The sequence below is a fragment of the Scyliorhinus torazame genome, chromosome 5 (genome assembly GCF_047496885.1).
Source record: "Scyliorhinus torazame isolate Kashiwa2021f chromosome 5, sScyTor2.1, whole genome shotgun sequence".
Taxonomy (NCBI): Eukaryota; Metazoa; Chordata; class Chondrichthyes; order Carcharhiniformes; family Scyliorhinidae; genus Scyliorhinus; species Scyliorhinus torazame.
The window spans coordinates 145,687,867-145,697,277 of record NC_092711.1 but is presented as its reverse complement, the minus strand read 5'-3'; the positions used below and the strand labels follow the sequence as shown (position 1 = coordinate 145,697,277).

General features: G+C 52.1%; 1 long non-coding RNA gene across 1 annotated transcript; it reads left to right on the top strand.

Moving 5' to 3' along the window:
- Nucleotides 1-4,037: 4,037 nt before the first annotated feature.
- LOC140422007 (uncharacterized) lies at nt 4,038-8,127 on the top strand. The gene is made up of 2 exons (XR_011947220.1): nt 4,038-4,844; nt 6,615-8,127. It is a non-coding gene; the product is annotated as an uncharacterized lncRNA (long non-coding RNA).
- The last annotated feature ends 1,284 nt before the right edge of the window (nt 8,128-9,411 follow it).

Sequence of the window (9,411 nt, the reverse complement as noted above, 5' to 3'; positions counted from 1 at the left end):
GTTGGTTGACCAAAAATTTTCAATAAAATATTATTTAAAAAAAAAAAGAACAGTCACACTGCCACAGGCCATTACTCCATTTTCATCATCGGACCCGGCTGCACTTCCTCGCAAGTCAAGACTGGGATGTGATTGGATATACTTCAGTGCGGTGTTGAACCATCAAGGTGAGGCTTGGCTCAATCCACTGCAAAGTGGTAATCTAATTGTGAGGGTCATTGGTCTCGATACACTCGGGGGGGGGGGGGGGGGGGTACCACCCTGGATGGGCCGGCACCGTCAGATGAGGAGCCTGCAGGAGAATGGACATATGTGGTCAGTGGGAGGGATGGGTCAGGCTGTATGGCATTAACAACTCACGGGTGACAGGTCATCTGGGTGAGGGCCGGTGGAACGGGGATCTCTGCGGCGACCTCTACGTCGATGACAGATCTGTCCACAGCAGCCCCGCGACCTCCAGGGCCTGTTCCTCGTAGGAGATGAGGACTCTGATATCCGGCACCCCACCGCGTGTCTGGGAATTCTCCCATCTGTTGTGGGCCAACTTCTCCTGCATCATACAGAGGAGGCATTGTGAGCTGCGTGCTTCGTTCATTCATCGCCGGGGCTTGGGGGGGGGGGGGCGTACGGAGGGGACTGGGGACTATGGGGGGATGGAGAATATGGGGGATGGGGAGTATGGAGTTGGGGAGTATGGGGGGGATGGGGAGTTTGGGGGGGGGGGGGGGGGGGGATAGGGAGTACACTGTGTCCATAACTGGAAAATATAGGTAGACACTAACCACTCGGTCCCGAATTACTGACCATGATCCGATCCTGGCCTCTGCAACCTCCGCCCAGGCCCGGTTGACATCTGTGGGTGACAACCTCCTTCCCACCTCGGAGAACAGTGTGCCCCACGTCTCCTCCATGGCATCCAGTAAAAGCTCAAGCTCTGTATCTGTGAATCTCGGGGCCTGCTTTGGAATTGCATTAGTGCCACGTGGTGTGAATGCTGCCGCATTAGCATGTCCTAAACGGCTCCGGCAGTCACGCCCCCACCAGGACCGGGGAACACCTCCCATTCAGTCCTGGTGTCTACACTTAGCCTCTCAAACAGAGAATTCTGCCCCTTGTTCTTTGCTTCCTGACTTGATTCTCTAAATTGGGGAATTGTGGTCCCTGTGACATCACACTGTCGGGTATGATGCTATTGTGACAGAGTTCTGTGATGTCACGGTACCCACCATGTTTGTTTACGTCATCCCGCATCACCTCTTTCCATAGTTACCCAGTTTAACTCGCTGTTGACAGAATCTTTACCATTGATTTGGTCTTCTACCTGCCAACTGCTCACACAGAAAACGATTGCTAAGAGTGAACATTTTATCCAAGCACTCAGAACAATGATCGTGACTACGTGGATTATATATTGTTGGGCAAATGGCAAGATACACGGAACAGTTTGTTCCGTTTCTATCGCACAGATTGATGAAGTGAATACTGTAGAAATTATCCCCAGTGGAGATCAGGCACAACGTGTCAACAGTCAAAATACCTCAGCTGCTGTTGTGTCTGGACAGGAGATCGAAGTTGGAACCGAACAGCCAGAAGAGGAGCTGAACCTCCAGGCCCTCATGTCAGAGATCAAAGGTCAGCTGTTGTGGAGGAGGGTGATCCTGGTACCGAGCGGCCAGAATGACCAGCAGGATCTGGGAGTTTCCCTGGAGATCAGCGAAGGTGTGAGAGACTGTAAAATGATCGAGTGGACAAGCAGCGCACCTGAACCAATGGTTGAATCTCTTACTCCAGCTGTTAATCTTGATGACATTGAATGCCAAATTGAACTGCAGGAAAATAGCATCAATGGCAGTAGTGATGTGGAAGACAGATCTGCCGGTGAGGTCTCCTCTGTTGCCATCGATCATCATCCAGAGGACCAAACCTCACTGCTCAGCAACACTGAGGGAGCCACTGTGGACAATACCCCATCTTCTTCATAGATGATGAAGAAATGGACAGTATCGATCTAGAATCCGCGTCGGACGCTGGGAGCTTCAGGTCCTCCGGATTTTTATTCGTGCAATTCCCGAGCAGCGGTGAGAATGACTCACTGCTGAGCAACATTGAGGGAGCCATAATGGACAATACCACAGCGAGAGGAATGGATGACAACATCGACCTGGAATCGCTGTTGGACTCAGAGACCTACAATTTCACCGGACGTTTACGCTTGCAGTTCCTGAGTGTCACTGAGAGTGAGCAGTCTATTCGGAGACCATTACTGATACATTCTGTTGAGAGAATGCAGTGAAGAAAGGACTGAAAAAAAGTCAAGTCGCTTCAGACACCAGGAACATCGTTGAACGCTCGGCAGTTTCCGTCAGAAGTTGGAAAGCCGAAGTTGAAGAGAAGATCCGCAGAGGCCCTGGACAATATCCCATTCCCAATAGTGCTTTCCGCCCCAAATGCCAGCTCGCCAGTTGATTCGCCGAGGTAGAGCTCGGAGGGCCAGGCACGTTGAGGATCAGAGGGCACTGGGGTAGGGGGGAGGGGCCAGGTAAAGGGTGATGAGGGAGTGGGGCTGGGGGTCGTGAGGGTTGGGGGGTGGGGGGGCTCTCTCGGAAATGGGATATTGTGCAGCACATTAAACAACTCTCTCACAAACATTTTGATGCCTCTGTTGTGTCTGCAGAGGAGATCGAAGTTGGAACTGAACAGCCAGAAGAGGAGCTGAACCTCCAGGCCCTCATGTCAGAGATCAAAGGTCAGCTGTTGTGGAGGAGGGTGATCCTGGTACCGATGATCGGACACTGGGAGCTTCAGGTACACCGGAGTTTTATTCGTGCAATTCCCGAGCAGCGGTGAGAATGACTCACTGCTGAGCAACATTGAGGGAGCCATAATGGACAATACCACAGCAAGAGGAATGGATGACAACATCGACCTGGAATCGCTGTTGGACTCAGAGACCTACAATTTCACCGGACGTTTACGCTTGCAGTTCCTGAGTGACACTGAGAGTGAGCAGTCTATTCGGAGACCATTACTGACACATTCTGTTGAGAGAATGCAGTCTTGGTTTGCTGACAAATCAGCTCAAGTGAAGAAAGGACTGAAAAAAAGTCAAGTCGCTTCAGACACCAGGAACATCGTTGAACGCTCGGCAGTTTCCGTCAGAAGTTGGAAAGCCGAAGTTGAAGAGAAGATCCGCAGAGGCCCTGGACAATATCCCATTCCCAATAGTGCTTTCCGCCCCGAATGCCGGCTCGCCAGTTGATTCGCCGAGGTAGAGCTCGGAGGGCCAGGCACGTTGAGGATCAGAGGGCACTGGGGTAGGGGGGAGGGGCCAGGTAGAGGGTGATGAGGGAGTGGGGCTGGGGGTCGTGAGGGTTGGGGGGTGGGGGGGCTCTCTCGGAAATGGGATATTGTGCAGCACATTAAACAACTCTCTCACAAACATTTTGATGCCTCTGTCACTTTCCTCCGCAATGCGGGCTGACCCCCGGACACTTTGCCTGTCTCTCCAGACAATCCCCCCTCCCCCTGGCACCAACCCACCCACCGGCCGTGATCATCTCCCGGGAGCTGTGTCCCAGCCCCTGGGTGTTCGGATGTTGGCTGCTGCGTGTGTGGTGTTGATCCCCACACAGTCTCCAGGCATCAAGGTTCGATTGGAATGCTGGGCAATGACTCCCACATGCTACATGGCCCCACTTGGCACGACACATGGGATTGGGATTCAAGGGTTGGCATGGTGGCGCTGCAAGGGATTGCCCCCCCAGCGTTTCCCCTCCACCCTCCCATGGTGGCCCACCCCCAGCCGAGGGTTCCCCACCCCCCGCCGAGTACTAGGGTGGCAAGACCAGCCCCCACCCCCCGGTCTCTTTCCTGTGCACAAAGATTGCTTCTCCTCTTCTCGGCTCCCCACGGAAACCCTTCCGCCAGGTGCACGTTTTGAAAAAGGAGTATCGATGGGCGCCGGCGTGACCACTTGCTGGGGAGGCCGGGAAATGACAGGAGGCCGTTGGATGACAGGTGCCTCTCGTTAATTGTATGGAAATGGGCCTTAAATCGGTGATGGTTGGTTTCTGCCACGCTACGGCGGGATTCCGAATTCACCGACGGGAGCAGGCCGGTTGCATCGCAAACTGTTTGGCACCTGGCGCGGTTACTGTTTTTGGCCTCGCCCACTATTTCCCGGCCTCGTTACGCTTGAGCACAGGTGTAATGAGGCCGGAAGATCATGCCCAGAATTTCTGTTGGCACTGGGGAGCTGAACTCAGAGATCGGGCCGCCATTTTGAAGAGCACTGTCTCCCTTTCAGGACCCCCACCCATCACCCACTCCCAACTTACGGGCCCTGTACTCCCCCTCCCTTCAAACCCTCCCTCCACCCTCATATTATGGGCAAGCTCCCCCTCGCCCCTTGGAAGAGACAACCTGAGGTGGACCAGGCCGAACGGCACCCAGGGGGGTCATCAGAGACTCCAGGGTGGTCAGGGTAGCTGCAGGGTCGCCCTCTGGCCTTATCCCTGGTATGCGGTCAACTTTTCACTGTCCAGCTGGCACCCTTGCACTGCAACCCTGGCAACCAGGCAGTGCTCCTGCTGGCTCGGCAGTGCCATCCCAGCACCTTGTTCAGTTTGGGTTTAAAGTTAAAGCTAGTTTAATATTCTGATTCAGAACAAAGTTGTGTTTAACAATAGCCAAGCCGTAGTTTTTATGATGTCACTCCTGGAGTGAATCATTCTTTCTGCACACTCTTACAAAATAAACTAAAATATTGGGTTTTGGTCCAGTTTCCTAGACATCGTTGGGGCCGGGGCGAGGATCGTAGTATCGAGGCTGTCTGCTGCTCACAGGTAACCGGAGTCATTGTGATCCCCATAACCTTCAAAGGTTCCCCTGTATATATGGCCAACGTGGCCCTGGAGTCTCGCAGGGCTCGGGGCAAGATGCCCATCCGGAATTGCCGGAATGTTTATTCCCTGACGGTGGAGACGTCAGCTCCCGTATCCGCCTCTATTTCTCGGGAATGGCCATTGACCAAGAGTGTTATCTTTATCAGGGACACCGTAGGGATGATGATGCAGTTTAGTATTGCTCATTCTGACAGCTTTGACTGGCTCATGTTTTTTGGCCACACTTACAGCAATCTTGCGGCTGACATTTGTCGTCCTCCCGGAAGGTTTGCCCAGTATTTCTAGGGTTTTGTGTCTGTCTAGAGATGCCAGAATGTCCTTGCTGAATGTCGAGTTGATGGTGAGTGTGGCACATGAGAGCTTTCATAGGGAATTCTGTCCTGGTATTCCCAGGGATCGTCCCAGCCGTGTAGAATCGGTAACGCTGCAGGTTTACGGACAGTTTAGCGTCGTAATGTTTCTTTACTAAATCCACAAGATGGTTGAACATCTGGGCCCTTTCTCGCCTGTTATGGGCCAACTTCTCCTGTGGGACAGAGAGGGCAATGTGAGCCACATAAAAGCTTCAGTGGCAGCGGAAGGGGGAGCTGTGGCGGGTGACAGGCATGGGCAACGCTGCTGATGATGGGTGGGGTGCGCAGGTTGGTGCCAATGTGTACTGGGGGTGGGGGTGCTGTGCAAACCACAGGGCCGTGAGGATAAGGGGGTGCAGCCGCGGTGGCGTGTGAGACTGGTGCGAGGTGGCGGATGCTAACTCACCCCTGCTGCCCGATGGAGGTCGTTGATCTTCTTGCGGCACTGGGTGTCGGTCCTCCTGGTGAAACCCCCCGAGTTGATGGCCGCTGCCACTGCCTCCCAGGCGGCACTGGCTGACCTGTGGCTGACCCTCCAACCACTTGGAGGAACAATTTATCCCGTGTGGACTCCACCGTGTTCAACAGTCTGGTGAGGTCGGCATCCCTGAATCACTGTGCAGGTCTCCTTGGCCACATGGCTGTGTGCTGTCTGGGGTTTGCTCTGTGAAATGTGTGAATGCCGTGAGCTTTTGTCCTCTAGAAAATGAGTGAAAAATTGATAATGGAAAATAAGGAGCTGCCTGATGAATTGAACAAAATTGTATAATTCTTCATTCGAAAGGATACAAGTAACTTTAGGGGTTGCCCATTTAAGGCAGATTTGAGAAGAAGTATTTTCTCTCCGAGCGGGATGTGTCATTGGAACACTCTTCCTCAAAAGGCAGTGGAAGCAGAGTCGGTGAATATATTTACAGCTAACTGGATAGATTCTCGACAAGTAGGAACGTGAATGGTTGTTGGGGGCAGCTGGGAATGTGGCGTTGAGGTTACAATCAGATCAGCCATGATCTTGCTTTTCACCTGATTATTAAGCTGACGTTAGCCACCCTATTTCTGCTTCATCTTACACTTCAGTTCTTTTATCATCCTGGGAGCTCAACGAGTTGTCCTGCTTTTCCTTCTTGTACGAATAAACACTGACGGTACCTGAAGTATTTAATCTCTAGAAGGGGACCACTGTTCTGTTACAGTTTTGCTGCCAATCGTTGGTTGCAATTAATCCGGAATAGGTTCTAAATCCCTTGAAATTGGCCCCAAGTGTTTTTATTCTCGATTCTTTTCTATTCTTTTCCAGAGCTTATCTAATTCTTGTATGTTCTTATTTTCCCTTTTCCCTAAACGTTGCGGAGACCAGCAGTAAGCAGAAAAGTGCGGCGAGAGCAGCGTGCGCTAGATCAGCGAGGAGGATAACGGCGCGGTGAGAGCAGCGATCGCTAGATCAGCGAGGAGGATAACGGAGCAGTGAGAGCAGCGATCGCTAGATCAGCGGGGAGGATAACGGAGCGGTGAGAGCAGCGATCACTAGATCAGCGAGGAGGATAACGGAGCAGTGAGAGCAGCGATCGCTAAATCAGCGAGGATAATGGAGCGGTGAGAGCAACGATCGCTAGATCAGCGAGGAGGATAACGGAGCAGTGAGAGCAGCGATCGCTAGATCAGCGAGGAGGATAATGGTGCGGTGAGAGCAGCGATCGCTAGATCAACGAGGAGGATAACGGAGCGGTGAGGGCAGCGATCGCTAGATCAGCGAGGAGGATAACGGAGCGGTGAGAGCAGCGATCGCTCGATCAGCGAGGAGGATAACGGAGCAGTGAGAGCAGCGATCGCTAGATCAGCGAGGAGGATAACGGAGCAGTGAGAGCAGCGATCGCTAGATCAGCGAGGATAATGGAGCGGTGAGAGCAGCGATCGCTAGATCAGCAAGGAGGATAACGGAGCAGTGAGAGCAGCGATCGCTAGATCAGCGAGGAGGATAACGGAGCAGTGAGAGCAGCGATCGCTAGATCAGCGAGGAGGATAACGGAGCGGAGAGAGCAGCGATTGCTCGATCAGCGAGGAGGATAATGAAGCGGTGAGAGCAGCGATCGCTCGATCAGCGAGGAGGATAACGGAGCAGTGAGACAGCGAGCGGGAGACCAGCAGCATGGATAAACGCTCCACTGAAACAGATTATTTGCTCAAATTCAACTTGTGTTTAATCCAATTTCTTCATACAAATGTAGTTGTATGTAGACAAACTTAAAATGTTTACTGATATAATTTGCCTTTGTTCATAGATATACAATGTGTAAAATACAAATTTTACTGTTATGTATTTAATTCAGTTTACTTTTTAATTAGGTTTTATTATTGGTTTTAAATTAATTATTTGATCTAGCTTGCATTAGAGGTGTTTATATTAAATTCAATGTTTACAGATTTAACCCTACACGCCTCCTTGTGTTGTGATGATCGATGTGAATGTTTCTTCCAGCTCCAATCACAGACTCACAGAGAGGGAAAAATGATAAAGAGAGGGAGAAAGAGAGGAAGAAAGTGTGAGTGTCAGTGTCTGCTCCCTCATGGCCTCTGTTTCAGTGCCAGCTCTGCTCAAAGTCTCACCCACTGTCACCACACTTTGTCCCAGGGTAGAGGGGTGTTATAACCTGCCTGCTTACCATTGGCTGGTGACTAATGACAATCCAACAATCCTGTGGGAGTATGAGCTTCCCCATTGAGGGGGGCGGAGAAATCATTAGCAGACTCCCTGTATAAATAAAGCTGGCCAGTTTGGAACTAGCAGGAAGGAGTAAGCAGCAAGTGAGGTTGCTGCTGTTGTGTATATATATGTTATTGTAAATAAATGTTATTTCTTTGTATCCTTGAAACTTGTGCTGGATTCTTCGTGGCCCTCACAAAACTGGCGACGAGAATTAAAGTGAATAGCTGTCTACACTACTGAAGCCACCTCCCTGGATTTTTGTTGGATACAGGTTGGAAGTAGTTTTCTATTACACCATGCCTCTGTACGGATGTTTGGATGCTTTTGATGCTGCGCTGGAAAGCTGGAACCAGTATGCACAACGGATGCGTTACTATTTCCGGGCAAACAATATCACCTAAAATGAGCGCCAGGTGGTCATATTGCTCACCACCTTTGGCCAGCATACATTTGGGGTGATTAGGAGCCTTACGAACCCAACTTTGCCGGACACCAAAACGCTTGAGGAACTTGCGAATTTAGTGGGGCAGCATTTTAACCCAGCCCCGTCCACGATAGTCCAACGTTATCGGTTTAAGACCGCTGAGAGGACCCCAGGAGAATCCCTTGCCGACTTTCTATCCAGGCTACGCAGGATTGCGGAGTACTGTGACTATGGTGAGACCTTGTCAGAAATGTTACGCGACCGTTTGGTTTGCGGTATTAATAATGCGGCCACCCGGAGAAAGTTGTTAGCTCAGCCAACATTGACTTTTCAACAGGCCATTCAAATAGTATTGTCCCGAGAGAGTGCAGAACGAGGAGTGCAGGAAATACAGAGAATGGAAGTGCATGCCTTGGGGCGCTACCACTTCTGTCCGAAAACGTCCCCCCGCACTCCTGCGGCACCTTGGGCGAGACGACGTCCGGATCGATGCCAGTGGCCGTCGGACATTCCTCCCCGAAGGGAGCCTTCTCCAGAACCAATGGATGAGGAGCCATGTCCGTGTCAGACTTGTAGGCGCCGACCCCTTCGCGGACGCCGGTCCTGGGGGCGCCACAGGCGCCGTCGTTCCGACCGAAACTGGGACCAGCCCAGGGGCCGTACCTTCCATGTGGACGAACCTGCGGCGACTACCCCTGAGGACGTGGAGACGGAGGACGACTGCCTGCAGCTCCATTGTGTGGCAGCTCCCCGTGTGGCCCCCATTAAGGTGACAGTACGGGTCAATGGTCACCCGCTTGAGATGGAGTTGGACACTGGCGTAGCGGTCTCCGTGATCGCCCAGAGGACATTCGACCGCATCAAGCATGGTATACAGACCCTTACAGGAACCGACACACAGGCCAGGTTGGCCACTGACACGGGGGAACCATTGGACAGCGCAGGAACTACGATGACCCCTGTTGTTTATAGACGCCAGGAGGGGTGTTTCCCACTTATCGTGGTGCGCGGCCATGGGCCCAGCCT